We start from the raw sequence: 27,958 nt of genomic DNA, 5'->3' as shown, positions 1-27,958 counted from the left end.
CCAATCACACAAATGGAATACACATTCACACACCAGAAGACAGAACTGTCACAAATCCTGTGAGAGGATTACCAATATGGAGTCCCAAACAAACACTTTTCCAACACAGACAGTCCTCAACGGTAGAAAGACTTCAGAACCAATTGGCAAAAATGCCCAAATAGCACTTCATGCTGACAAATGGTCCTCAATGGCAGACAGACATCAGAACCGATTGGCAAAATGCCCAAGGAGCACTTCATGCTCAAAAGAGAAGTTTGCCCGGGTGCACACTGGTGGACTTACTCAGTCTTGAAGCTTGTCAGCTCATCCAGATGCATTTTTCCATTCCACCAAGGAAAAGCTTAAGTTGGCAGCTGGTGCCAAGCAGGGGAGAAACAGGGAGGATCCCAGAAACAAATGTTTTCAGCAGCTGCTAGGAACGTCTCCCCAAATCCCCTTCTCAGGGCCGGGCAGCCACGAGCAGCAGGCTTATCACAGCCATCCCAGTGCATTGTCATGGCCATGGCTCTACTCTGGAAAACCCAGGGGAGCCAGATGTCACAAGAGTGCAGGAACCACCCCATGTTGGATGCCAAAATCTGTAACCAAAAGTGGGGTCCAGCTGCTCACCACTCAAAAGACAATAAAGAGGCCAGGTTAGTGGAAAGGAAAGTTTGCTTTATTTTGGATGCTGGCATCCAGGAGGGGGAGGGCAGGTACCTGTCAAAAGGCCAATTTCCCCCCCGCCCCCAACAATCAGGTGCAAGGGCTTTTATAGACAGAGGGAGGGGGCTACATGCAGAAACGGTACAGTCAGCTCTGACAGTCATCTTGAAATTGGTCATCGGTGTTCTGACCAGCGTCATCTTGATTGTTGTAAGTACAGTCAATCTTCAGTTCCAGGGTCAGTTTTTTCCCATTTCCTTAAGGCCAATTCTTGGAATTGTGACAGCATATGTCATGGCTACAGTCTGGTCATCATGTAGTTAACTGCTTCCACCTGGTGGGAGTTTCAGTATCTACAAGACAGCTCACAGGATACGTCTCAGAGTATTATCTATAGCCCTTGAGAAGGAACTAAAGGTCCTTGACTTTGCTTAACGACTAAACTAATATTATTTGGTCCTTTTGACTGTTTTCCTTTTTTTCTGCATTTTCACACTTCTTGATTAAACTTATTCTTTGGCTAAAGTTTGTCCACAGACAAAAGGCAGGCAGAGGACATGGGGGGTGGGGGGCAAAGACCATAGGGTCCTGCTCCGTTTCAACAGTACTTGGAGGTGGAGCCTTTGGAAGATAATCAGGTCGTGAGCGTGGGGTTGTCGTGAGTGATATATCATAGTTTGATATAATGAGAAGTAACATAGCTCTTCACCACAGGAAGACACAGCAAGAGGGTGGCCATCTACAAACCAGGACACTTGACTCTGTCAGCACCTTGACCTCAGACTTGTCAGCCTTCAGAATTATGATAAATAAATATATGTTGTTTTAGTCACCCAGTGTGTGGTGTTTTGCAGTAGCAGCCTGAACTGACTAAGACCATAAGAGACCTAGAAAAGCAAAGCGTCAGAAACAAAGGGACAGACAGGAACGTGAGGAAGAAGCTGCAGAGCAGTGAGTGGGGACAAGAGATGGACAGGGCTATTACTCCTGGGTCTCAAGAATCTATTTGTGACTCTCAAGGAAGTAAGTTTATAGGGGAGACCACAGAAAGCAGAAGGATAGGGTGGCACAGGGATGAGAGGTTAGGAAGATGGTGAAGCAGATTTCTTTAAAGAAGAGACAGGGGGGAGAGCACCAGTGTAACACTGGCAGTGATCTCGTTAAGGGCTCCTTAACAAGGCTGATCTCCAGCAACCCAGTTATACTCGTTGCTTCAGGTGAATGATTAAAGGTCACCCTTTCACTCCTCAAATATAACCAGCTAGCAGAATACCCTTGGTAACACCTGGCAAGGCAAAGGATGAACACTCTTTCTCTAAGACAGCAAGAAAGAGGAAGAAATTTGATGAAGACATGAAGAAACGTTGATATGACCAAAGGTGCTTAGGGACTCAATCAATAGCGTATGGAATAGGATAAAGGGGTGGGTTGCAGGCTTTGGGAAAGTAGCCTCTTCTTTAAGGTGCACCTGTAATAACTGGGAACACCCACCTTTTCCCTGCTGAGCTCTGAAGCTGGATTGGAGGGACCAGTGTGATTCATCCACCTGCCATTTCAGTGGAGAAAAAAAAATCAGATTGATAAATAACTCATGTTAAGATTTTGATGTATTCTTTTGTTTTATAAATTCACTTATTTATTTATTTTTGGCTGCATTGGGCCTTCGTTGCTGTGCACAAGCTTTCTCTAGTTGCAATGAGCAGGGGTTACTTTTCGTTGTGGTGCACAGGCTTCTTATTGCGGTGTCTTCTCCTGTTGTGGGGCATGACCTCTAGGTGCGAGGGCTCAGTAGTTGTGGCTCACGGGCTCTAGAGCACAGGCTTACTAGTTGTGGCACACAGGCTTATTTGCATCACAGCATGTAGGATCTTCCCAGACCAGGGCTTGAACTCGTGTCCCCTGCACTGGCAGGTGGATTCTTAACCACTGAGGCATGGGAAGCCCTTGATATACCTTTATCAAGTGGCATTTTTTAAAACTTTTTAAATCCTTTACACTTTTTTTTTTTCATATTCTTTGTCTGAAGGAGTATTGCTTTAATAATTAGATTTTAAAAATTATTTAGAAAGCAATCTATTTGTTGCTTTGGGTCATGAAGATCCCTGTGATATGTTAGTTTGAACAGAGATTGTGGCACTGGTCCTCCATTGACAACTCTAATCCTAGCACACTGTTAATCTGTGCAGGGAATACATTTGAATAGTGATGTAACGAGGGCCTATTGGTGTCCAATTTTTAGAAGTTGACTCTCAGTAAAACATATAAAACTGAAACATGGTTACAAAACAGAATGTAATGGGATCAACCTTGGTACTTTTAAAGTCAAAGTGGAACTAACTGGAGACAGGAGCTGGCTGTGAGCATGGAGGAAAGCAAGTGGGGCAGGGCGCTAGTATTTTAATCTAACAGAGCAGGAAGGCGAGATACTGGGTAAATTAGATATGCAAAGAAACATAGGTTTAGGTGAATAATGTAATGGTATAAAGATAACATAGGATAAGTCAAGCACGGTGCACAAATATTGGAAAAGAGTAGTTTAAATTAACTAAACCCTAATTCTCTGTAGAGAATTAACAGGTCACATCTGCATGTAATTAATCAAGAAAAAGGCTTATGTTCACACGATGGGAGAAAAAGACCAGAAGAACTATAAACAGCAGAACAAGCTGCTTTCTGTGGGAAAACCCATGAGTGAGGGACTGCTATCTTTCATTATAAGTCCTTCTAATCTACTTAAATTTTTACCCTATGCACATGCTGCTTTGATAAAATATTAAACAGAGAAAAAAATTAATAGTAATAGCAGATGACAGAACTCTCTTCCTCTCCAAGCAGTTGAGAAAGTGTCACCCTGCTGCAGTCTGTGATTTTAGGATCCCAAGTCATGCATGCTAAAATCATCCAGAATTTATTTGTACAAAATCTTAGGTTCAGCAACCTGGAGAAGTAAATGATTCTACGAGATTAGAGGGATGCGCATCCCTTTCGATAAGTCCAGTCTTTAGATCTACTTTCTGATCTAAGGAAAGAGAGAGTTCTGTCCGCGGCTTTCTCTCCTAGGGACAGATCAGCGTTGAGTGTGGCGGCAGCGGGTGAAAAGCGAGGGCTCCAGCGCAATTAGCAGCCAACACAGGCCTGCAGACTGCATCTCCCCACAGTCTGCCATCACCACCTATTTGCTTCTTTTGTTAGATTCCCTGGGCTTTGGTTTAGTAGAGCAGGGCTTAGCTTCATGCAGTGAAATCAGATTAGAAACAGTTCACTTCATCGGACTTCGTTTTCATTAAAATCCCTTAAATAACAGGTCAGTAAACATCATTGATGACAAGCTCCTGGATCCCATTTGACCCTGCCTGCTTGCCTAGTACATCCAGGTAACATCTTTCCAGGACTCAATAGAAATTGGATATTCAATGTTTCAGCCAGCCTCAAATAAGTACTGAGGTACTTGTGGATTTGTATAAATCATAAAGCTGTTCCCTGTTTCTCTGTCTGGATTTAGCTCCGACGTAAGAAGATCTTCTTTTAAAGGCTGATTTTATTGTCAACACTCTCTCTTGAATCCCATTAGTGATTCCTTGAATGTGCCGGCCTCATTGGTGGGTTTGGGTGTTGTGTATCTCTGTAAGACCCTTGGAGTTTGGTGAGATGTTGATCCAGGAACAATCAGAACCAGTGGGATTTGAATTGTGACTTGAGTTGGAATGTCAGGGGGAAACATATCCTTAAGCAGATGCTACCTGACCCCAAACTGGAAATCAGGAGGTAAACGTTTACCATTTAAGGTGAGGTGGAATATACATGAGATACATACTTACTGCCAAGCTCTCCTCAGTTCCCTTCTACACACATACACTCAGCTGAAAGGCGAGCAAAAGCGGATACCTGTGCATCCCTGCTTTACATCATTCAGTAATTTGACAAACAATTGCACAAGTTGTCTCTCTGGTACTGTCATAGGCACTTCAGAAATCTCTGTGAACCAAACATACAAAAACGCCTGCCCTCATGGAGCTTACTTTCTGATGTAGTCCTGAGCAAATTGGAGAGTGAAGTCGGGGGGTATTATATGAGCATGAACCTCATGCTGTGGACGGTCGGCACTGAGGGAGAGGCATGGGGCCCATCAACCAAGCCGTCAACATGAGCCTCCCCTTTCTGCTGGTAATGGAAGTTATTTTACGAGCCAGTATCGCCTGACACTTTAAATTTTCAAAGCATTTCATACACGTCGACACAAATTGATCTTCTCAACCTCTGTATTCTTATTTACCCCATTATGCAGTTGAGAAAAAGACACAGAGGGGGTAAGTGACCCACCTAATCAGAGACCTGTGCTTTTTCCCTTATGCCATGCTGTTTTCCTAAAATCAGCGGCAAATGTGTGACACTTCAATCCAGAATAGAGAAACCAGTCTGAGCATCAAAAGAACAAAAGTCCAGGCAGTTTATTGTAACTGCCACAATTCATATGTTTTCATTTAAATTCATGCACAGAGATGACCTTGAACAATCACAACTAGAAAAAAATGATATCTTCACCACTACCTGCACATGACCTAACACAGACATCCTACCCCCAGTGAGGGGTTTGCAGTGGCTCCCACGTGGCATCTACCCCGAAGCCTAGCTTCTACTTCTAGCTTCTGCTTAACGCTCTCTTGTGACAGAGACTCTGCAGCAACCGGTTTCAGTTGTGAGATGTTGATAATATGTCAGTATTAAAGTTAAGAATCTACTGGGCATTTCTGGCCACAGGAGGGATGTAGACTATTGAGCTGAAGTGATATCTAAGAAACGTCACCTCAGAAGACTCAGGGGGACCACACTCAGCCTGCAAGAGAAAAAACGTAAGAGCAAAATCCATCTCAATTCAAGTGACATTGTTTCCAGATCAGCAGAATCACTGACTGTTTTATGTTCGTGACTTTTTCAGCTTCCGTCAGGCAAAGTAATAACAAATCTCCCAAGCCTGTCTGTTAGGTGATTTGGTCATGGCTCACGATATACTTGCTGGTAGATGGTTGTCTTACATCTGACTTAATGCAAAGAGCATATGACCCAAAGTCAGGAGACCTGAGCTCTCATCTCATTTCTGTCTCTCATCAAGTGCAGGACCCAGATCAGAAACACTGGGCCAGATGCATTGTGTGCATAAGCTTGTTTATTCCTAACAATAACTCTTTGGTGTTAATATCCCTACTTCTCTGCTAAGAAAACTGAGGCTCAGAGAGTTCAGGTAAGCTTCACAACATCACACAGCTAGTTAGAGCCAAGCCAAGCTAAGAACCCAAGTCACTTGACTCCACAATCCCTCACCATTATATTGCTCTTCATCTTTTTCACAGCCAAATGGGCATAATGACGCCCATCCAATCTTTCTCAGAGAGCTTCTGTGAAATGAAGCGAGCTAATATTTATTTCAAAAGATGTTTTAGCAAATACACAAATATTTATTGAATCTTATTTCTGTTTACTACTGAGCTAAGTATTATATAATAGTTGAATTACAAAGTATAAGGTACAGCCTCTGCCCAAGTGTAGGTTGCTATTGTCACTGTCAGTTTCTACACATTGATAATGTCATCACTCAGTAAATTCCTTATGTTTTAAGCATCCAAGGTCTCCAGAAGCATTGCCAGCAGCAGTACCACTAGGCACTCATGATACCCGTGATGTTACTAGGAAGTTGTCCCTGTCCTGGGCAGCAACGCTCACCCAAAAGGCTGTGATTTAGTTTCTGAGCTGTCAAAATGTGATCCACGTTTTCACACTACTTCCTGTCCTGTTAATCCTTCATAAGCCTCTTGCCCTGTCCATCCGTCTTCATATCATGGAGAAAGGGTAACCCTCCATGAGGTGTGTCCTTAGATGCCTCAGCTTTCAGAGACGAGGTGTAAAACGTGCTGAGCCCGACATAGACTTTGGGAAAGTCCCAGGTGGTTTTAATACTTAACTTTTACATCCCGTATGCCAACTGCACAGAAAATAAAAACGTTAAAGGCCTTTCTGTGAGGCCATTACAGTCTAAGAAAAAAAAGCCAATTGTTCCCTTTATACAGGTTGTCATAGCATGCGGTGAGGATTCTTTCATTCTGTGACGTTTTTCTGGAGTTATTGAAAGCTAAGGATATGATTGACTAGATTAATTCCCAATTTCCACAGAATGTAACTAAACATGTTAAAAGGTGACAGCTAAGGGGAACTTTGAAAGAATTATGTACCCGTTGACATGCCCATTCTGGTGGGGTGATCCATGTGGGTAAAGCACAATGACAGAGATACTAGAAATATGTGAAAGTAGTTGATACCAAGTGAAAAGTATTTCAGTTTCTATTTTATCCAGGCCAGTAAAATGAGTCTAATTATTTCATGGAAAAATTCTCTGATTTACCTACTGCCCAGGGTGGGTAAAATGTGCTCACTTTCTTCCATCTGATATTATATTTTCCTTCTTTTTCTCTTACTGTTCTTGCTGATGAACAGATTAGATGACATTTTACACCTGGAGGACACGAATAAATTGCGGGGCTGCCATTTTCCTCTGGAAACATACATTTTTTTCAGAGGTGTTTGACAGCTCTGTTCAGAAATTCTCCCTTTAACAGCCAGGGCATGTTAGTGAACATTTGCATCTTTTGTTTAATCTCCTACACTGCTTTCTTAAGTTATTGACATCTTCGCTATGCAAATGTGGCATGGTACATGTTTACATGCCCAGCACCTGGTGCTGCTGTCACCCCAAACACACATACAGATGATGGTGGTCAATGCTCTTAGGTCCTGTGTCAACATTGTGGGGAGTGTGGGTGAGAGAAGAAAATCTCACTTTCCAGTTCTGCAGGCAGTTAGTGACAGCATTAGTCAAAGAACATAGAGATGGCCCGTACCTCTGCATATATATCATTGATTTTCTGTTCTTACTTGTCTGGGCCAAAGCAGGAAATAAGCAAAGCTAAGAACAGAAATTCTAATGCAGGAGGTCTAATTCCTTCGAGCTTGGCCTTAGTGCAACAAGTCATAGAATCTTCCCAAGTGACCACTGCAGCATACAGACTGTCTGAGCTCACCTTCATAGTTTAGACGTCAGAAGTCTGCTCCCCAGTAAAGGTTAAATGATCGCCCGTAAGATTACAAAGGTTGTGAAGGGCCGCTTCTACTGATGGCGACTCAAAGGGTTCTCTCAGTGCCCGGACTTCCTCAGCCGCAGCTTCACCACCATTTCCTGCACCTCGCATTTATCGTCAGGTGTTTCTCAAGCTCTGGTGCCGTCTCGGATCTAACGATGGATTCTATCCAAAACACCGTATAGGCATTATCGTTGCACAGAGTGTATCCCTTGTGATTTACCACCTACACTACAACTTCAAAATGCCTTTCTAGAATAAAAAGTCTTTTCCTTCTCCATGCAGTGCATTTCAAGAGTCACGCTAAGCAATTCGCTTCGCATAAAGTCTATGGTAATAAACTGAGTTGTGACTTGCTACAAGCCCAGACATGGAAATCACATCATTTCACATTTGAGAACTGAATTATAAGACCCAATTAATTTTTTTTTGAAGTATAGTTAACTTGCAATGTTGTGTTAGTTTCAAGTGTACAGCAAAGTGATTTAGTCATATATACACCTTACGGAAAAACCCGAACGAACTTTTTGGCCAACCCAACCTATCTATTCACCTTCAGATTCTTTTCTATTATAGGTTATTACAAGATACTGAGAATAGTTTCCTGTGCTATACAGTAAGTCCTTGTTGTTTATCTATTTTATATAGTAGTGTGCATATGTTAATCCCAAACTCCTAATTTATCTCCCCCAACCCTGCTTTCCCCTTTGATAATCATAAGTTTGTTTTCTACGTCTGTGAAGGACAAAATTAATTTTGAAATGAAGGAAAAGAAAATACAATTTTAAAAGAAGTGACATGTAAAATTATATGCAATAATGTAAATTTCACATCACTGAGCTCAAAATAGTACATGCTTTAAACAATTTTTTCAATTTATCATATTTTATCCCTGTAAGCTTTTGAAAAAAAGAGGTCTATGAATAGCACCATATGCTTGGTTATTGTATTATTCAAACAGATTGATCAGATCCCAGAAATTGAGAGAAATGATACAATATTTGATTTCTCATGATACCAGCAAAAATCCATAAGAAGGAGGGTAAAGATTAGGTTTAAACAGTGGTCCACTTTAGTATCATTTCAATGCTTTTAATAGGCAGTGTTATTTGCTGTTTTCTTCTCTAATTAGTGTCTTTTCAAAAGGAATGTAACCTATAATTTTAATGACCTTTACTATTCAGAAAAGTATGGTTCATTCACCACAGGAAATATCATTTTCTAACTTTTCTTATCTTACTCTTTGCTTCCATCTAGTGTACTTTTGCTAGTATAGCAAGTTTTTAAATGGCCTATTTGCATAAAATGTTATGAAAGAGAATCTTGGTTTTTATAACACACATATTTTGTTCATTTTGTTTGTCTTGTTACTTAAAAATCACAGTATTTTATTTTCTACACTGGGGGAGATGAAAATACCACACTGAAAAATTAAGAGTATAGTGAGTTTATTTGCCTATCATTAAAAGATTTGATAGTGCTGTTTTAGCAGCATTCTCTAACAGCCTACATAGAATTTTCAAACGAATAAATGAAAGTTTAGCAAACTTACAACACATTGGCAAACACATCTATAAACTATAAGAGTTCGAAGGGATCACAGACACTTTTCTAGCCCCATTCCCCTTCTTTAAAAACAGATGAGGACACTGAGGGATGAAATGACTTGTTCAAAGTCACAGAGCCAGCTACTTGTCAAGACAGGACTAGACATGAGGTCATCCAGCTCCCTATAGAGGGTGCTATGTGCCATACATCCTGTTTTTCTGATTAGATGTCAGAATTAGTGTTGTAAAATGACCCATGCTAGATTAACAGAAAAACTATCTTTATTTTGCCTTATAAAATCACTATCTCAAAATTCTACTTGTTCACAAAATTTAACAGATTTTTCCACAATGAGCACAGTCAATGATGATACTTCTTATGAAGGACCATGTTAAGTAAGGTATGAAAAGTTATATTTTTATTTAAACTCTCTAAAACATAGTGCTTTATCTTTTTTGGCCATGCTTAATTATCTTCCCTCCTTAGACCTAGAGAATTTAATTATGGTTACCAGTTGTCCGTACTCTATGATAGTCACAATTAAAGCTAATTCAAGTGTATGAGTCAGCTTGGGCTACCAGAACAAAATACCATAGGCTGGGTGGCTTAAACAACAGAAATTTATTTTCCCACAATTCTGGAGGCTGGAAGTCCAAGATCGTGGTGCCAACATGGTCAGGTTCTGGTGAGGGCTCTCTCCTTGGCTTGTAGGTGGCCACCTTCTTGCTGTGTCCTCACTGGCCTTTCCTCAATGTACATGGGTGGGAAGAGCCACAGCCCTACTGGACTAGAGCCCCACTCCTATGATTTCACTCAACCTTACTTACCTCTTAGGTAATCTCCACACACATTACACTGGGGGTTAGGGCTTCAATATATGTTTGGCGGGGGTACACAATTCAGTCCATAGCATCAAGTATTTGATAGTCTAAAATGAAAAACTACTATTTAACTGATTCAAAGCACTGCTATGCCATATATGATTTTGAGAGGTTTGTCCAAATTAGGTAACTTAGAAATCTTGTGAACCCTACAAACTCACTTGACAGGGAAAATAATAATACTCAGGCTCATCGCTCTAATACCTTTGATTTATAGTTGTTTCTCATCTTTTCCAAGAGCTACCTCTTCCATGCATTGCCAGTATAAGATGTGTGTTAAATCTAGTCTTAGTCTTAGGCAAAACAGTCTCCAAAATGTAGGACACAAATCTTCATTTTTCATTTGGCTTTAAGGCCCCATATGAATTCTTAGAAACAAAAATTTTGAAGTTTGAATTAGCCTCTAAACACCATTCAGTCCCATTCCAGTATTTCCTATTTTATAGAAAAGGACACTGAAACCCATGGAGGCTCATAGTAATAAAATTGCTCCTATTGATTTAAAAAATGCTCCCATGTTTTTTCATTATGTTTTTAGTTATCATGGTGAGGAAGGCTTGGTAGATGTTACTTTATGATTTCATCAACAAGGAAATGAAACCCCCAGAGGCCATGCAGCTTCCTCTGGGCCCCGAAGTCCCAGAGTCAAGTCGTGAATATGTGAGCAGAAGGGTGAACCAATAGAAATGTCCACCAGATACATCCAAACCCCGTCATCCAACCACAGACGCCCACCACCAGGATGTTCATAGCTAATTTAAACAAAACTAAGAATCTAAACATTAATTAATGACAAATGAAAACACAGAATCATAAAGAGCAGCAGATGGAAGGGGGCAGAAGAGAATGAGATAGGCCGTGTGATGGGAAAGCAGCCCTGGAGGCAGGACATCGGGGTCACGCCCAAAAGCTTCGTAGCTTTCAAAGGACTGCACCCAGCTCCCGCGCTCTTTGGTCCAGAGGCTACAGAAGGACTCCTCCCACGCCCTTTCCAGAACTCCTCACACTAGGACAGACCACAGTCTGTCCCAGCCATCTCCAGGGGAAAATCAGAGCTCCCCCACGGTTAAAAGCATGACAAGTGGGGCTTCCCTAGTGGCACAGTGGTTAAGAACCCGCCTGCCAATGTAGGGGACATGGGTTCAAGCCCTGGTTTGGGAAGATCCCACATGCCGCGGAGCCACTAAGCCCGTGCGCCACAACTACTGAGCCTGAGCTCTAGAGCTCGTGAGCCACAGCTACTGAACCCACGCGTCACAACTATTGAAGTCCACGCGCCTAGAGCCGGTGATTCGCAACAAGAGTAGCCACCGCAATGAGAAGCCCGTACACCACAACCAAGAGTAGTCACGGCTCGCTGCAAGTAAAAGAAAGCCCGGACACAGCAACAGAGACCCAACACAGCCAAAAGTAAATAAATAAATTTATTTATTTTTTAAAAAGCATGACAAGTGATTCTCTTCTGAAAGCTCAGAAAGCATGCTTTTGGAAAACTCCCCCCTTATATCAATCAGGATCCTGGCGGGAAACAGAATCCAAATCAGCTGGTTCAAGAGACTCTAATGGATTTTATTTTCAGAGGTGTTGAGGCATTGAGAAAACCAAGAAGGGCTATGAAGGCTTGGGCACCTGGAGGCCATCAAGAGGGAAGCTGTTGCCTCCTGAGGACGGGATGTGTGTGTGTGTGTGTGTGTGTGTGTGTGTGTGTGTGTGTGGTGGGGGCGGGGGGGGGTGCTGTCTGCAGGAGCCCTGTGAGACCTGGCACTGAGAAGAGGGCACTGTCCGGAGGGTCAGCACCCTCCAGAGAGCGTGGCCTAAGCAGGAGACGGATGCCCTGCCTCCTTTTTCCTCCACCCCCAGGCTCCTGCCGTGCTTCCTATTAACTAAGCCCAGTCAGAAGGCGCCCAGCAGGGCGTTCCCAGGGGGCGGAGCCAGCAGGGTCAGCCTCCTGCACACAGAGCAGGACTGAGAAGGAAAAGGGGGGGGAGGGGCGAGAGGGGTCAGCAAGCCAGCGCACCCCTCGTCTTTGGCATCTGAGAATACTTTCTATACAAAATGGACTGCTTTGGAAAGTTACAGATCAAACCTTTAGTGATTCCATATTTCACTAAAAGTAAAAGTGATTTTATACACACACACACACCCAAAATACAGATAAATAGGGGGAGATAGAGAGGTATAGGTATAGATCGATAGACTTTTCTTCAGTTGGTAACTGGTAAAGAATAAAACAGGTGCAGGTTTGCCAGAGGATTCAGCAAACAAACAGCAAAATGATTTACCCAGTTTATTTAGCACCAAGCATCCATATATTTAGAAACGTGGATGACTGGCTGCACCTTTCCCTGGAATGTGGAGTCTGACCGACCACACAGCAGAGCCTTGCTAAGCAAAGAGAATAGGCCACTGCCACACATGGGAAACTACGGGAAGTGAAAGGCCCTACGACGCACGCAGGGCAAACAGAGCGGACGAGCGTGGTGAGAGGAGACCGTCTGATGACAAGCCGTGCCTCCGACATGCTCGCTTTACCTCGGGGACTCATCCCAGGATACAGGGTCCTGACCAGACCAAGATGACCAAGATGAAGATGCTCAAACCTTCCACCAGTTCCTCCCAGGACAAAGATTAGATTAAGTCTATGTCACAGTTTAATAAGATTTTACGCCTATTTTCCAAACTCTTTTTTCTGAAACTTGACATTTAGGACCAAGAATCTCTGCTCCCTCTCTTCCTCCTCCCCCCACCTCTGAGTCCCCCCACACATGCCCACTTCTGGTCACCACCCCTCTGTGGTCTCCCCCCACCAACCTCATGGCCACCTTCCACTGGAACAACGGTTGCCAGCCTGCTCTGCTCCTTTCTCCCGAGAAGGTAATTTTCCCTCCACCTAGTCTGCCTGGAGTGGAAAAATGGTCCCAGAGCACAGCTTCAGAGAAAGTAACCACCTAACGTTCAGTGTAGTTATAGCCCTAGGAATCCAATGGCCCACAGGAAGCTTCTCTGCAAACGTTGGGAAATGGAATGTAGCAGCCACTTCTTAGAGCTTCTATATGATTTAATAAAGAGAGCAACGATTACCTGTTTCTCTTCTTTCTTCCAAAAGTACTATTCAGCTAAAAGTTACATACAGCACTTATAATAACTGAGGTGGCTTTTCTGGCCTTGAAGACCCCTCCTGCTTCCTGGTTAATCCTTCCTTAGGCTTTAAGGCTGGGCTCCACTCGGCCCCCTGAAGCTTTTGCTAATGCTTTACCCTGCTTTCCTGAGCCAAGTGTCCCTCTCTGGACTCCCACACACATCCGAAAATATTTCCAGGATAGCCTTCATTACATGACTTAGCAATTAATACAGTATCTATGTTACATGGCAGAGACACAATTTTCAACTGTTGAATTGAACTAGCAGTCAAGGAAGCACGAGTAATTACTGTATAAAATAGGCACACCACACAATATCCAAAATTACAGTCAATGCATTCATACTTAATAGGCCATCCCAGATTTTAGGATATCATTTCCCTTTTATATGGCAACCAACTATAAAATATTTCAGTAATTCTGCTCATTCAAGCAAATCACAAACTCTCATGGCATCGTATAGCACCAAGGATTGCCAAGGATTATATGAACCCCGTAAACGTTATCTGGTAATTCTCATCATCCGTATTGTTTATCCAACAATATTTTATCCCCATTTGCACTTAGTTGCCAAAATCACCTACATTACAGATTGCCTTGAGGTAATTCTTAAACCTGCACAGCCTAGGATAAAGACACTCAAACGCAGAGAATAACTTTACATATTAACTGGATCTCCTGAACGACATGAACAAAGACTGATCAGAATTTCGAATACTTTCTTAGCCAGGTATTCCTTATCTGAATAGTATGTAAAGCTAATGCATGCCTTGTGCTTTGTGAAGTTCTCTGGAGCCAGGAACAGGAAAGGAGAGCTGGAGAATCCATCTTCTCTTGTTTCCAACTGATAAGTCTCATGGAAGCCAATAGGAATGAAGCATGCTGGCTGATGGGAGAATCCATCTCCAGGGTTCTGTCTACTCTAAAAACTGGACTCGTCCTAAAAGCTGCGTAACTCAGCCTTTTGTGAAATCAACTTTATTGATTTTACCTTTATTGCCTCTTTCATGTCTGCTTTAATTTCAATTCCTGCTGTTTGATATTTGGTACCAGCAATAATTTTAAGAACATTTTACCTACCATTTTGCACCGTGTTCATGATACGTTATCCATTTACCTAAAACAGACTTTTAAATACAAAAGGAAAGGTAAGAACTGGGCTTGGTCAAGTGCAAAAGCTGAAGTTGAAAGTGTTGTTCTTTTTCCTGTTGCCATTTCTCTTTGGTGTGGACAGAGGGAATCTGCAAAGCCTTCAAGAGACTCCTGAACTCAGTATATTTTTCTGAATACAGAGGTTGTTTGCAGTTGGCTTTGGTCTAAATATTAAGGACTTAACCACAGTGCAAGCTGATTAGGTAGCTTTGTCCTTGTATGACCTTATCTACCATTCTATCAACTAGCAGCCTCTATCAGTCAGCACTTCTACGCTTAGCCAGGTAATAACTGACCTCCAGAAAGATGGCCTAAGGTAGGCTGCAGGATCCTAAAGTGTGTGCTCTCTAAACACACATAACACATGTTACATGACACTCTGCCTTGTATCAGAAATCTGAGAATTTCATCACATTCAAAGTATTTTAAAAATTACATCTATGAACAGTAAGCATGAATGGATTATTTCTTCCCCTCGGTGTTAAGTCATAGTTCTTGACCTCTTGGTTTCTACATAGTTCCCTCTAAAACCTTCTCTGGCCTCCCACCACATGGCTCTATGTGAACAGAGGCAACGTCTAATTTTGTTCACTGACAAAGGTGTTGAAAATATAATGCATGCTACAACACCTAAAGCAAAAATAACAAGAGGAAATATAAACTGCTTTTCATCAAAATTAAAAACTTCTGTGCTTCAAAGGACACCATCAAGAAAATGAAAATATAACTTATAAAATGGGAGAAAATGTGTACAGATCAGATATCTGATAAGGAATCTATGTAGATTTATTTAAAAAACTCTTACAACTCAACAGTTACAAAATGAATAACTCAATGAAATATGGGCAAAGAATATAAACAGACATTTCACCAAAGAAGATACAAAAATGGCCAATAAGCACATGAAAAATGTTCAACATTGTTAGCATTTAGGAAATGCAGACCAAAACCACAGTGAGATACCACTTCACACCCACTAGGACGGCTATCGTAAAAAGATAAGAAATAACAAGTGTTGGTGAAGATGTGGAGAAAGTGGAGTCCTCATACATTGCTGGTGGGAATATAAAACGTGCAGCCACTTTGGAGAACAGTTTCCACTGCAAAGTTTATATCCAAAAGAAATGAAAACATATGTCCACACAAAAACTTGTACAAGAATACTCATAGCAGCATTATTCATAATAGACAAAAAGTGAAAACAACCCAAAGGTCCATCAGCTGATGAATAGGTAAGCAGAATATGGTATATCCATACAATGGAATATCATTTTGCCATATAAAGGAGTGAAGTACTGACACATGCTACAACCATGGATGGAACTTGAAAATATAATACTAAATGAAAGATGCCAGTCACAAACAACCACATATTGCATGATTCCATTTATTGGAAATATCACGATTAAGCAAATCTATAGAGACAGAAAATAGATTAGTTGTTGCTTAGAACTGGGGAATTGAGAAAGAATGAGTAGTTAGTGCTAAAGGGAATGGAGTTTCTATTCAGGGTAACGAAAATGTTCTAAAGTTCTAAGGTTCTAAAATGTTCTAAAGCTATTGTGTACAATAGCTGAGGTATGGAAACAACCTAAGTGCCCACTGATGGATGAATAGATAAAGAAATCATGGTACATATATAACGAATATTATTCAGCCATAAAAAAGAATGAAATTCTGCCATTTGCTACAACATGGATGGACCTAGAGGACATGATGCAAAGTGAAATGTCAGACAGAGAACGACAAATGCCATATGATCTCTCTTATACATGGAATCTAAATGTATAACACACAAGAAATGTGTGTGTATATATATATATATATATATATATATATACACACACACACACAAGAAAACCAAGCTCATAGATATAGAGGACAGACTGGTGGTTGCAAGAGGTGAGGGATGGGAGAAATGGGTGAACTGTTTTGTTTTGTTTAAATAAATTGAAAAAAAGCATTTTTAAAGAGTAGATGTGAAGGAGAGGATGGGTCCAATGTAGGCGATACTGGAAAGTCCTGAAAGCAGGGCATTCTGCACTGTGGGCCATGGAAGGTAGGCCCTGCTCCCCAGGGTCACTAGCTGTACATTGTAAGCAGCTGGGCCCCAAGATGATTCAGAAGCCCCACTCAGTGTTCCCTTGGCTTTATAGCCTGTGTTTCACCTCAGCTCAATATCCATGTTCAGGCAAAGCCCAGAACTGACTGCTTAGAAAAATATTTAATTGAGATTCCTCCTATAGTACTTATTAAAAAAAAATGCAGACAAGTTTAACTAAACTATATTGAAATATATAGTCATAGACTATCAGTCCTGGGTTTGGGGAAAATGGCAAATATTAAATACTCCTAAGAACTAGATGGTTTTAATGTCACATTTAACAAGAAAGTAAATAAATTAAAAATAAAATTGGATTGTGGTGATGGTTACACAGCCTTGTAAATATACTAAAAAATATACTAAAAATCATTGAATTAATTATACATCTCAAAGGAGTGAATTTTATTGTATATAAAGTACCTCTCAGTAAAGCTATTTATATACATACATTATTTATATTTATTCATATATATATTTAATGAATGATTCACCTGTCAGTTTTCTTCCTTCCTTCACACTCAAGTCCCCAGAGCAATCTCATGGTTTGGAAAAGGAAATATGAAAACTTCCAAGTGTTTGCAAGAATTTAGAGCTAAAACAACTGAGCCATCTATAACTCCCTCAGAGTTGCTTTCTGGTTGCCCTGAGGGCATAATAAAAAAATGACTTACCCTGGTTCAGCCTGAGAAAAGGCATCTGATAAGTTTTCAAGATTCTTATACACACAGGATTGAGTGGATAAAGCAGAACCCTAAAGAGTGAGCTGTCTGCAAGGGCTGTCCGACACCACTGGCAGCTACTGAGGCCCTGACATGCCGCTAGTCTGAACAGAGTTGTGCTTTATAGTACAAAATACACTTGGACTTTCTTAAAAAGTAAAATACCTCATAAACAAATTTTTTATATGGATTATATTTTGAAGTGATAATGGCTTGGATATACTGGATTAAATAGAACATAGTATTAAAATTGGTTTCAACTGTTTCTTCCTATTTTGTATAATGTGGCTTCTAGAAATTGTTAATTTTCATATGTGGCTCAGATGATATTTATATTGGGCAGCCCTGACCTAGAACCTTGAATACTAAATGATGCTATACGACTGGCCAATCAAAAGTCCTAGCAGCATGGAGAGACAGTGGACAAAAAGAATGCTTCACCACTAAGGTATCGAAATAGAGGTACAGAAAGGTAGGAAACAGTAAGTCAAGCCTGTCGCTGGCACTCTTACTCCTTCTCTCTCTCCCCCCTTTCCCTCTCCCTTCATCTCTAAAACTTTGCAAATCCCAAGAGACAAACTTTGCTCTACAGCTTCTTGGACCTGCATTAATAGCACCTTGATTAAATCTTGGGCTTTCTGAATATCTCTATGATTGTGCTGATCAGAATTTTTAGTTTACATCTACCTTCTCCATTACACTATTAGCTCCTTAAGGACAGTGTACATGTTTTATTCATCTCTGCACACACCCAGCACATAGTAGATGCTCAATAAATACTTGCTAAATTTGAGATATATAGAAAAGAACATAGTTGGCCAATCACACAGTATTCAGTTTGTGTTTCCTCATCAGCTGTTATGTTACTTCTTTCTAAATCTGGAGTTTTAAAACCCCATGTTATTTCCAAATAGTACAATGAATAATAAAAATTTTTCAAATAAAAAATGATCTTTAATCCAACCTAAAAAAAAATTAAATCTATGCCAGAATGTGTCTTTACATGAAGAAAGTAAAAAGGGAATCATAATAACAAGCAAAGGAATAACTCAGTGTCATATTGGCCAAAGTTTCAGTAATTTTTAGTCTTACTGTTCAAAGGTTATCCATTATGATGTAAAATACCAAATAAACAAATAAGTGATTGGAAAATAATATGAATACCAGCAAAGTCAAGTCTGATGTCAGTGGGAGTTCTGGATACAGAATGAGTCTCTTCTTGGCCATTCGCCTGTGTCAAGCTGTTCACTTATTAGTTTGTTTTTACTCAATGTCCTATTTTTAAAATGCAATTTTTAATGAGCATAAAGACAGATGTTTAGCTTGGAGGATAAGTTATAGTTGTGTTGGGAGCAGCAGACATGTGTGCCCCCCCGGACACTTGTGACAGAGACTATGTTATTGTTGACACTTAGGAGACTAAGCAGCAGGAAGTCAGCTTCAGATTTTTATCTGCTTCAAATGCTAATGGAGCTGATACGGCTGATTTGTGGGGAAAATGGCTGCAATTGAAATGTGTGCAGATGCATTTACAGTAGGACTTGTTTTAACCAATGGCTTCAACCTAGATTTCACAATGTTTTGCTTTGCTAGGCAAAATCATAATCTGTGAACAGTCAAGTTCAAACCAAAAGTGCTTGCATTCCTCTCTCACTGCTATTGCATGTTATTAGGGGAAATCAGGATCAAGAAACCTGCCATGAGCAGAAATCATGCTGGGAAATACATCTGATTTATTTTTTCACTTCAATCAATGCTGAGTAACTAACAGTTGCAATCTAAAATAATTTCACCATAACTTTAAGCCAATAAATCAAGCAAATGTAGAAAATAGTAGCAGAACAATTCTTTAAAGTTTCTAAACATATTTTAACTATCAACATGCTTTAAAAGCATTTTAGTCCTGATATTGAGGCGAAGCTTCTTCTGTATGATAGTAAAATTAAAAACATAAGAACAATGATAGTACAATTAAAAACATAAGAACAATGACAGTAAAACCATAGGGCACAAAAGCTATAAAAACTAGTGTTAACTATATTGACCCAAAGGAAAAGGCTTTCCTGGGGGCCATATGAGCAGAAGTATTTAGTTACAAAAAGCCAGAGCATGCAATCCTAAAGATCTGAATAGTTATTCTTTTTCCATTTTTTTAGCAAGATTATTTTAGTACACGGAATTCTGTCATAAATTAAATCAGAATCTGACGTCTCAATCTAATTAATAACTATCCAAATTGGATAGTCATTAAATTTTAGTATCCCTCTCATCTAAAGATTCTTTGTCGTCCCAATCTCCCCCTCCAATGAGGGATGCTTTTAACAACAGCACAGACATTTAATCACCCAGGTCCCAGGTGTCCCCTGAAAGTGGCCCATCTATTTGAGAAAGTCGTAATAGTGAGACTAAATATTCCTGCCATGCTCTAATTCTACCTCATGGACCTGGAAACCCTAATTCACTGATTTCTATAATATTCTTTTCTTCTGTTTCTCCCATTTCCCAGGCGGTGTAAGATCCTCCACCTCTTTGATCCACACCTTAAACAGCAGTTTCTCCTAAGGTCCTTTATAGGGATTTTTTTTTTCCCCATCCAGCTATTCATATATTTCATTTTATCTTTTTAACATCTTTATTGGAGTAAAATTGCTTTACAATAGTGTGTTAGTTTCTGCTGTATCACAAAGTGAATCAGCTATATGTATACATATATCCCCATATCCCCTCCCTCTTGCATCTCCCTCACACCCTCCCAATCCCTTTAGGTGTTCAAAAAGCACCGAGCTGATCTCCCTGTGCTATGTGGCTGTTTCCCACTAGCTATCTATTTTACATTTGGTAGTGTATATATGTCCATGTCACTCTCTCACTTCGTCCCAACTTACACTTCCCCCTCCCCATGTCCTCAAGTCCATTCTCTACGTCTGTGTCTTTATTCCTGTCCTGCCCGTAGGTTCTTCAGAACTATATACATATTGATTCCATATATATGTGTTAACATACGGTATTTGTTTTTCTCATTCTAACTTACTTCACTCTGTATGACAGACTCCAGGTCCATTCACCTAACTACAAATAACTCAATTTTGTTTCTTTTTATGGCTGAGTAATATTCCATTGTATATATGTGCCACATCTTCTTTATCCATTCATCTGGCGATGGACACTTAGGTTGCTTCCTTGTCCGGTCTATTGGAGTTAGTGCTGTAATGAACATTGGGGTACATGATTCTTTTTGAATTATGGTTTTCTCAGGGTATATACCAAGTAGTGGGATTGCTGGGCAATATGGTATTTCTATTTTTAGTTTTTTAAAGAACCTCCATACTGTTCTCCATTGTGGCTTTACCAATTTACATTCCCACCAATGGTGTAAGAGGGTTCCCTTTTCTCCACACCCTCTCCAGCATTTAATGTTTGTAGATTTTGAAACGATGGTCATTCTGATTGGTGTGAGGTGATCCCTCACTGTGGGTTTGACTTGAATTTCTCTAATGATTAGTGATGCTGAGCATCCTTTCATGTGTTTGTTAGCAATCTGTATATCTTCTTCGGAGAAATGTCTATTTAGGTCTTCTGTCCATTTTTGGATTAGGTTGTTTGTTTTTATGATGTTGAGCTGCATGAGCTGCTTATATATTTTGGAGATTAATCCTTTGTTAGTTGCCTCATTTGAAAATATATTCTCCCATTCTGAAGGCTGTCTTTTTGTCTTGTTTATGGTTTCCTTTGCTGTGCAAAAGCTTTTACATTTCATTAGGTCCCATTTGTTTATTTTTGTTTTTATTTCCATTTCTCTAGGAGGTGGGTCAAAAAGGATCTTGCTGTTATTTGTATCATAGAGTGTTCTGCCTTTGTTTTCCTCTAAGAGTTTTATAGTGTCTGGCTTTACATTTGGGTCTTTAATCCATTTTGAGTTTATTTTTGTGTATGGTGTTAGGAAGTGTTCTAATTTCATTCTTTTACATGTAACTATCCAGTTTTCCCAGCACCGCTTATTGAAGAGGCTCTCTTTTCTCCGTTGTATATTCTTGCCTCCTTTATCAAAAATAAGGTGACCATATCTGTGGCAGTCTATCTCTGAGCTTTCTATCCTGTTCCATTGATTTATATGTCTGTTTTTGTACCAGTACCATAATGTCTTCATTACTGTAGCTCTGTAGTATAGTCTGAAGTCAGGGAGCCTGATTCATCCAGCTCCGTTTTTCTTTCTCAACATTGCTTTGGCTATTCAGGGTCCTCTGTGTTTCCATACAAATTGTGAATTTTTTTGTTCTAGTTCTGTGAAAAATGCCATTGGTAGTTTGATAGGGATTGCCCTGAATCTATAGACTGCTTTGGGTAGTGCAGTCATTTTCACAATGTTGATTCTTCCAATCCAAAAACATAGTATATCTCTCCATCTGTTTGTATCATCTTTCATTTCCTTCATCAGTGTCTTATAGTTTTCTACATACAGGTCTTTTGTCTCCTTAGGAAAGTTTATTACTAAGTATTTTATTCTTTTTGTCACAATGGCAAATGGGAGTGTTTCCTTAATTTCTCTTTCAGCTTTTTCATCATTAGTGTATAGGAATCCAAGAGATTTATGTGCATTAATTTTGAATCCTGCTACTTTACCAAATTCATTGATTAGCTCTAGTAGTTTTCTGGTAGAGTCTTTAAGATTCTCTATGTATAGTATCATGTCATCTGCAAACAGTGACAGCTTTACTTACCCTTTTCCGAATTGGATTCATATTTTTTTCTTTTTCTTCTCTGATTGCTGTGGCTAAAACTTCCAAAACTATGGAATAATAGTAGTGAGAGTGAGCAACCTTGTCTTGCCCCTGATCTTAGTGGAAATGGTTTCAGTTTTCACCGTTGAGTATGGTGTTGGCTGTGGGATTGTCATATATGGCCATTAATATGTTAAGGTAAGTTCCCTCTGTACCTATTTTCTGGAGGGTTTTTTATCATAAATGGGTGTTGAATTTTGTCAAAAGCTTTTTCTGCATCTATTGAGATGATCATATGGTTTTTATCCTTCCAATTGTTACTATGGTTTATCACATTGACTGATTTGCGTATATTGAAGAATCCTTGAATTCCTGGGATAAGCACCACTTGATCATGGTGTATGATCTTTTTAATGTGCTCTTGGATTCTGTTTACTAGTATTTCGTTGAGGATTTTTGCATCTATGTTCATCAGTGATAATGGCCTATAGTTTTCTTTTTTGTGACATCTGGAAGAGTTTGAGAAGGATAGGTGTTAGCTCTTCTCTAAATGTTTGATAAAATTAACCTGTGAATCCATCTGGTCCTAGGCTTTTATTTGTTGGAAGAATTTAATCATAGTTTCAATTTCAGTGCTTGTAATTGGTCTGTGTATATTTTCTATTTCTTCCTGGTTCAGTCTTGGAAGGTTTTGCTTTTCTATGAATTTTTCCATTTCTTCCAGGTTGTCCATTTTTTGGCATATAGTTGCTTGTAGTAATCTCTAATGATCCTTTGTATTTCTGCAGTGTCAGTTGTTACTTCTTTTTCATTTCTAATTCTATTGATTTGAGTCTTCTCACTTTTTTCTTCATGAGTCTGGCTAATGGTTTATCAATTTTGTTTATCTTCTCAAAGAACCAGCTTTTAGTTTTATTGATCTTTGCTATTCCTTCCTTCATTTCTTTTTCATTTATTTCTGATCCGATCTTTATGATTTCTTTCCTCTGCTAACTTTGGGGGGTTTTTTTGTTCTTCTTTCTCTAATTGCTTTTGGAGAAAGGTTAGGTTGTTCATATGACATTTTTCTTGTTTCTTAAGGTAGGATTGTATTGCTCTAAACTTCCATCTTAGAAGTGTTTTTGCTGCATCCCATAAGTTTGGGGTCATTGTATTTTCATTGTCATATGCTCCTAGGTATTTTTTTATTTCCCCTTTGATTTCTTTAGTGATCTCTTGGTTATTTAGTAGTGTATTGTTTAGCCTCCATGGGTTTGTATTTTTTACAGTTTTTTTTCCTGTAATTGATATGTAATCTCATAGTGTTGTTGTTGGAAAAGATACCTGATACGATTTCAATTTTCTTAAATTCACCAACGCTTGATATGTGACCCAAGATATAATTGATCCTGGAGAAGGTTCCATGAGCACTTGAGAAGAAAATGTATTCTGTTGTTTTTGGATGGAATGTCCTATAAATAGAAATTAGGACTATCTTGTTTAATGTGTCATTAAAGCTTATGTTTCCTTACTTATTTCCATTTTGGATGATCTGTCCATTGGTGAAAGTGGGGTGTCCCCTACTATTATTGTGTTACTGTCGATTTCCCCTTTTACGGTTGTTAACATTTACCTTATGTATTGAGGTGCTCCTAAGTTGGGTGCATAAATATTTACAACTGTTATATCTTCTTCTTGGATGGATCCCTTGATCATTATGTAGTGTCCTTCTTTGTCTCTTGTAATAGTCTTTATTTTAAAGTCTATTTTGTCTGATATGAGAATTGCTACTCCAGCTTTCTTTTGATTTCCATTTGCATGGAATATCTTTTTCCTCCCCTCATTTTCAGTCTGTTATGTGTCCTTAGGTCTGAAGTGGGTTTCTTGTAGACAGCATATATATGGGTCTTGTTTTTGTATCCATTCAGCCAGTCTATGTCTTTTGGTTGGAGCATTTAATCCATATACATTTAAGGTAATTATTGATATGTATGTTCCTAGTCCCATTTTCTTAATTGTTTTGGGTTTGTTATTGTAGGTCTTTTCCTTCTCTTGTGTTTCTTGCCTAGAGAAGTTCCTTTAGCAGTTGTTGTAAAGCTGGTTTGGTGGTGCTGAACTCTCTCAGCTTTTTCTTGTCTGTAAAGCTTTTAATTTCTCCATCAAATCTGAATCCTTGCTGGGTAGAGTAATCTTGGTTGCAGGTTTTTCTCCTTCATCACTTTAAATATGTCCTGCCAGTCCCTTCTGGCTTGCAGAGTTTCTGCTGAAAGATCAGCTGTTAACCTTACAGGGATTCCCTTGTGTGTTATTTGTTGTTTTTCCCTTGCTGCTTTTAATATGTTTTCTTTGTATTTAATTTTTTATAGTTTGATTAATATGTGTCTTGGTGTGTTTCTCCTTGCATTTATCCTGTATGGGACTCTCTGTGCTTCCTGGACTTGATTAACTATTTCCTTTCCCATATGAGGGAAGTTTTCAACTATAATCTCTTCAAATATTTTCTCAGTCCATTTCTTTATTTTTCTTCTGGGACCCCTATAATGTGAATGTTTGTGCATTTAATGTTGTCCCACATGTCTCTGAGACTGTCCTCAATTCTTTTCAATCTTTTTTCTTTATTCTGCTCTGCAGTAGTTATTTCCACTATTTTATCTTCCAGGTCACTTATCATTTCTTCTGCCTCAGTTATTCTGCTATTGATTACTTCTAGAGATTTTTTCATTTCATTTATTGTGTTGTTCTTCATTGTTTGTTTGCTCTTTAGTTCTTCTAGGTCTTTGTTAAACCTTTCTTGTATTTTCCCATTCTATATCCAAAATTTTGGATCATCTTTACTATCATTACTCTGAATTCTTTTTCAGGTAGACTGCCTATTTCCTCTTCCTTTTGTTCTGGTGGGTTTTTATCTTGCGTCTTCATCTGCTGTATATTTCTCTGTCTTTTAATTTTGTTTAACTTCCTGTATTTGGGGTCTCCTTTGCACCGGCTGCAGGTTCATAGTTCCTGTTGTTTTTGGTGTTGGCCCCCAGCAGGTAAGGTTGTTTCAGTGGGTTGTGTAGGCTTCCTGGTAGAAGGGACTGGTTCCTATGTTCTAGTGGATGAGGCTGGATCTTGTCTGTTTGGTGGGCAGGACCACAACTTGTGGTGTGTTTTGGGGTGTCTGTGAACTTATTATGATTTTTAAGTAGCCTCTATGTTAATGGGTGGAGTTGTATTCCTGTCTTGCTAGTTGTTTGGCATGGGATGTCCAGCACTGTAGCTTGCTGGTCGTTGAGTGAAGCTGGGTCTTAGCCCCAGCGGGTAAGGTTGTTTCAGTGGGTTGTGTAGGCTTCCTGGTAGAAGGGACTGGTTCCTATGTTCTAGTGGATGAGGCTGGATCTTGTCTGTTTGGTGGGCAGGACCACAACTTGTGGTGTGTTTTGGGGTGTCTGTGAACTTATTATGATTTTTAAGTAGCCTCTATGTTAATGGGTGGAGTTGTATTCCTGTCTTGCTAGTTGTTTGGCATGGGATGTCCAGCACTGTAGCTTGCTGGTCGTTGAGTGAAGCTGGGTCTTAGCGTTGAAATGGAGATCTCTGGGAGAGCTCTCACCAACTGATATTACAAGGGGCTGGGAGGTCTGGTGGACCAATATCCTGAACTCTGCTCTCCCACCTCAGAGGCTCAGGCCTGATACCAGGCCAGAGCAACATGGCTCAGAAGAAAAGGGAGAAAAGAAAAAAAAGGAAAGAAATTAAAAATAAAATAAATTTATTAATATAAAAATTTAAAAAATAATTTAAAAAAGAAAAGAGAGCAACCAAACCAATAAACACTTACAAAAAAGAGAGAAAAAAATATATATATAAAAGAAGAGATCAACCAGATCAATAAACAAATCTACCAATGATAATAAGCTGTAAATACTGAACTAAGATAAACATAAAGCTAGAAGCAAATTAGATGCAGAAAGCAAACCACTAGTCTACACTTGCTCCCAAAGTCCACTGCCTCAATTTTGGGGTGATTCATTGTCTATTCAGGTATTCCACAGATGCAGGGTACATCAAGTTGATTGTGGAGATTTAATCCACTGCTCCTGAAGCTGCTGGGAGAGATTTCCCTTTCTCTTCTTTGTTTGCACAGCTCCTGGGGTTCAGCTCTGGATTTGGCCCTGCCTCTACATGTAGGTCACCTGAGGGCATCTGTTCTTCGCCCAGACAGGATGGGGCTAAAGTAGCAGCTGATTAGGGGGCTCTGGTTCACTCAGGCCACAGGGAAGGATGGGTATGGAATGCGGCATGAGCCTGCAGTGGCAGAGGCTGGCATGACATTGCAGCAGCCTGAGGTGCACTGTGTGTTCTCCCAGGGAAGTTGTCCCTGGATCACAGAACCCTGGCAGTGGTGGGCTGCACAGGCTCCCGGGAGGACAGGTGTGGATAGTGAACTGTGCTTGCACACAGGCTTCTTGGTGGCTGCAGCAGCAGTGTTAGCATTTCATGCCCATCTCTGGGGTCTGTGCTGATAGCCACAGCTCGTGTCCATCTCTGGAGGTTGCTCTGAATCCCCTCTCCTCACGCACCCCAGAACAATGGTCTCTTGCCTCTTTGGCAGCTCCAAACATTTTCCTGGACTCCCTCCCAGCTAGCTGTGGCACACTAACCCCCTTCAGGCTGTGTTCACACAGCCAACCACAGTCCTCTCCCTGGGATCTGACCTCTGAAACCCGAGCCTCAGCTCCCAGCCCCCACCCGCCCTGGTGCATAAGTAGACAAGCATCTCAGGCTGGTGAGGGCTGGTTGGCACCAATCCTCTGTGAGGGAATCTCTCCATTTTGCCCTCTGCACCCCTTTTGCTGAGCTCCCCTCTGTGGCTCCAAAGCTTCCCCCCCACCCACTCCCGTCTCCACCAGTGAAGGGGCTTCCTAGTGTGTGGAAACTTTTCCTTCTTCACAGTTCCCTCCAGAGGTGCAGGTGCCATTCCCATTCTTTTATCTCTGTTTTTTCTTTTTTCTTTTGCTCTACCCAGGTATGTGGGGAGTTTCTTGCCTTTTGGGAAGTCTGAGGTCTTCTTCCAGCATTCAGTAGGTGTTCTATAGGAGTTGTTCCACATGTAGATGTATTCTTGGTTCATTTGTGGGGAGGAAGTTGATCTCTACATGTTACTCCTCTGCCGTCTTGAAGGTCCTCCCTCTGGGGATATTTTAATAGTCTTGATACACAGATGACATCCTCTACCATTTTAATTGAAATTTCTGGAAGTGGTGCCCAGGCATGAGAATTTTCTACATCTCCCCAGATAAATTCTAATGTTTCCTAAAGTTTGAGAAATGGCAGTGGTGTGCTGGTCAACATTTAAAAACAAGCTCTCTGCAGGGTTTGGGGAGGGGGTCAGAGAGTCTGATTTGTAGCATTTGCTGATTTCACTGGTTTAATACCCCAGCCATGAATTGAAGCTTCATGAATTGAAGATTCACATCAATTTCAAACTATCAACATGATATCAACCAGCTCCCCAAATTCCTGAAATTCAACAAGAATTTTTGAAATTCAACTAGCAAGATGGACTGAGCCAACTCCAGCACACACTGGAACTAGGGTGTTATTGTATCCAATCTCCTCCTGATATATTAGCCAGATGGTCCAATGGGGTACATGTGTCAATAGATTTCCTCTTCAAAGATAGTCTTACATGGTTCTGAAGAACCTAGGGGCAGGAAAGGAATAAAGATGCAGATATAGAGAATGGAGTTGAGGACATGGGGAGGGGGAAGGGTAAGCAGGACAAAGTGAGAGAGTGGCATGGACATATATACACTACCAAATGTAAAATAGATAACTAGTGGGAAGCAGCTGCACAGCACAGGGAGATCAGCTCGGTGCTTTGTGACCACCTAGAAGGGTGGGATAAGGAGGTGGGAGGGAGGGAGATGCAAGAGGGAAGAGATATGGGGAAATATGTA

Source organism: Delphinapterus leucas, chromosome 12 (assembly GCF_059928025.1).
Source record: "Delphinapterus leucas isolate spDelLeu-1000000601 "Yukka" chromosome 12, BTC_Dleu_Yukka2, whole genome shotgun sequence".
Lineage (NCBI taxonomy): Eukaryota > Metazoa > Chordata > Mammalia > Artiodactyla > Monodontidae > Delphinapterus > Delphinapterus leucas.
This window is presented reverse-complemented; position numbering follows the sequence as displayed.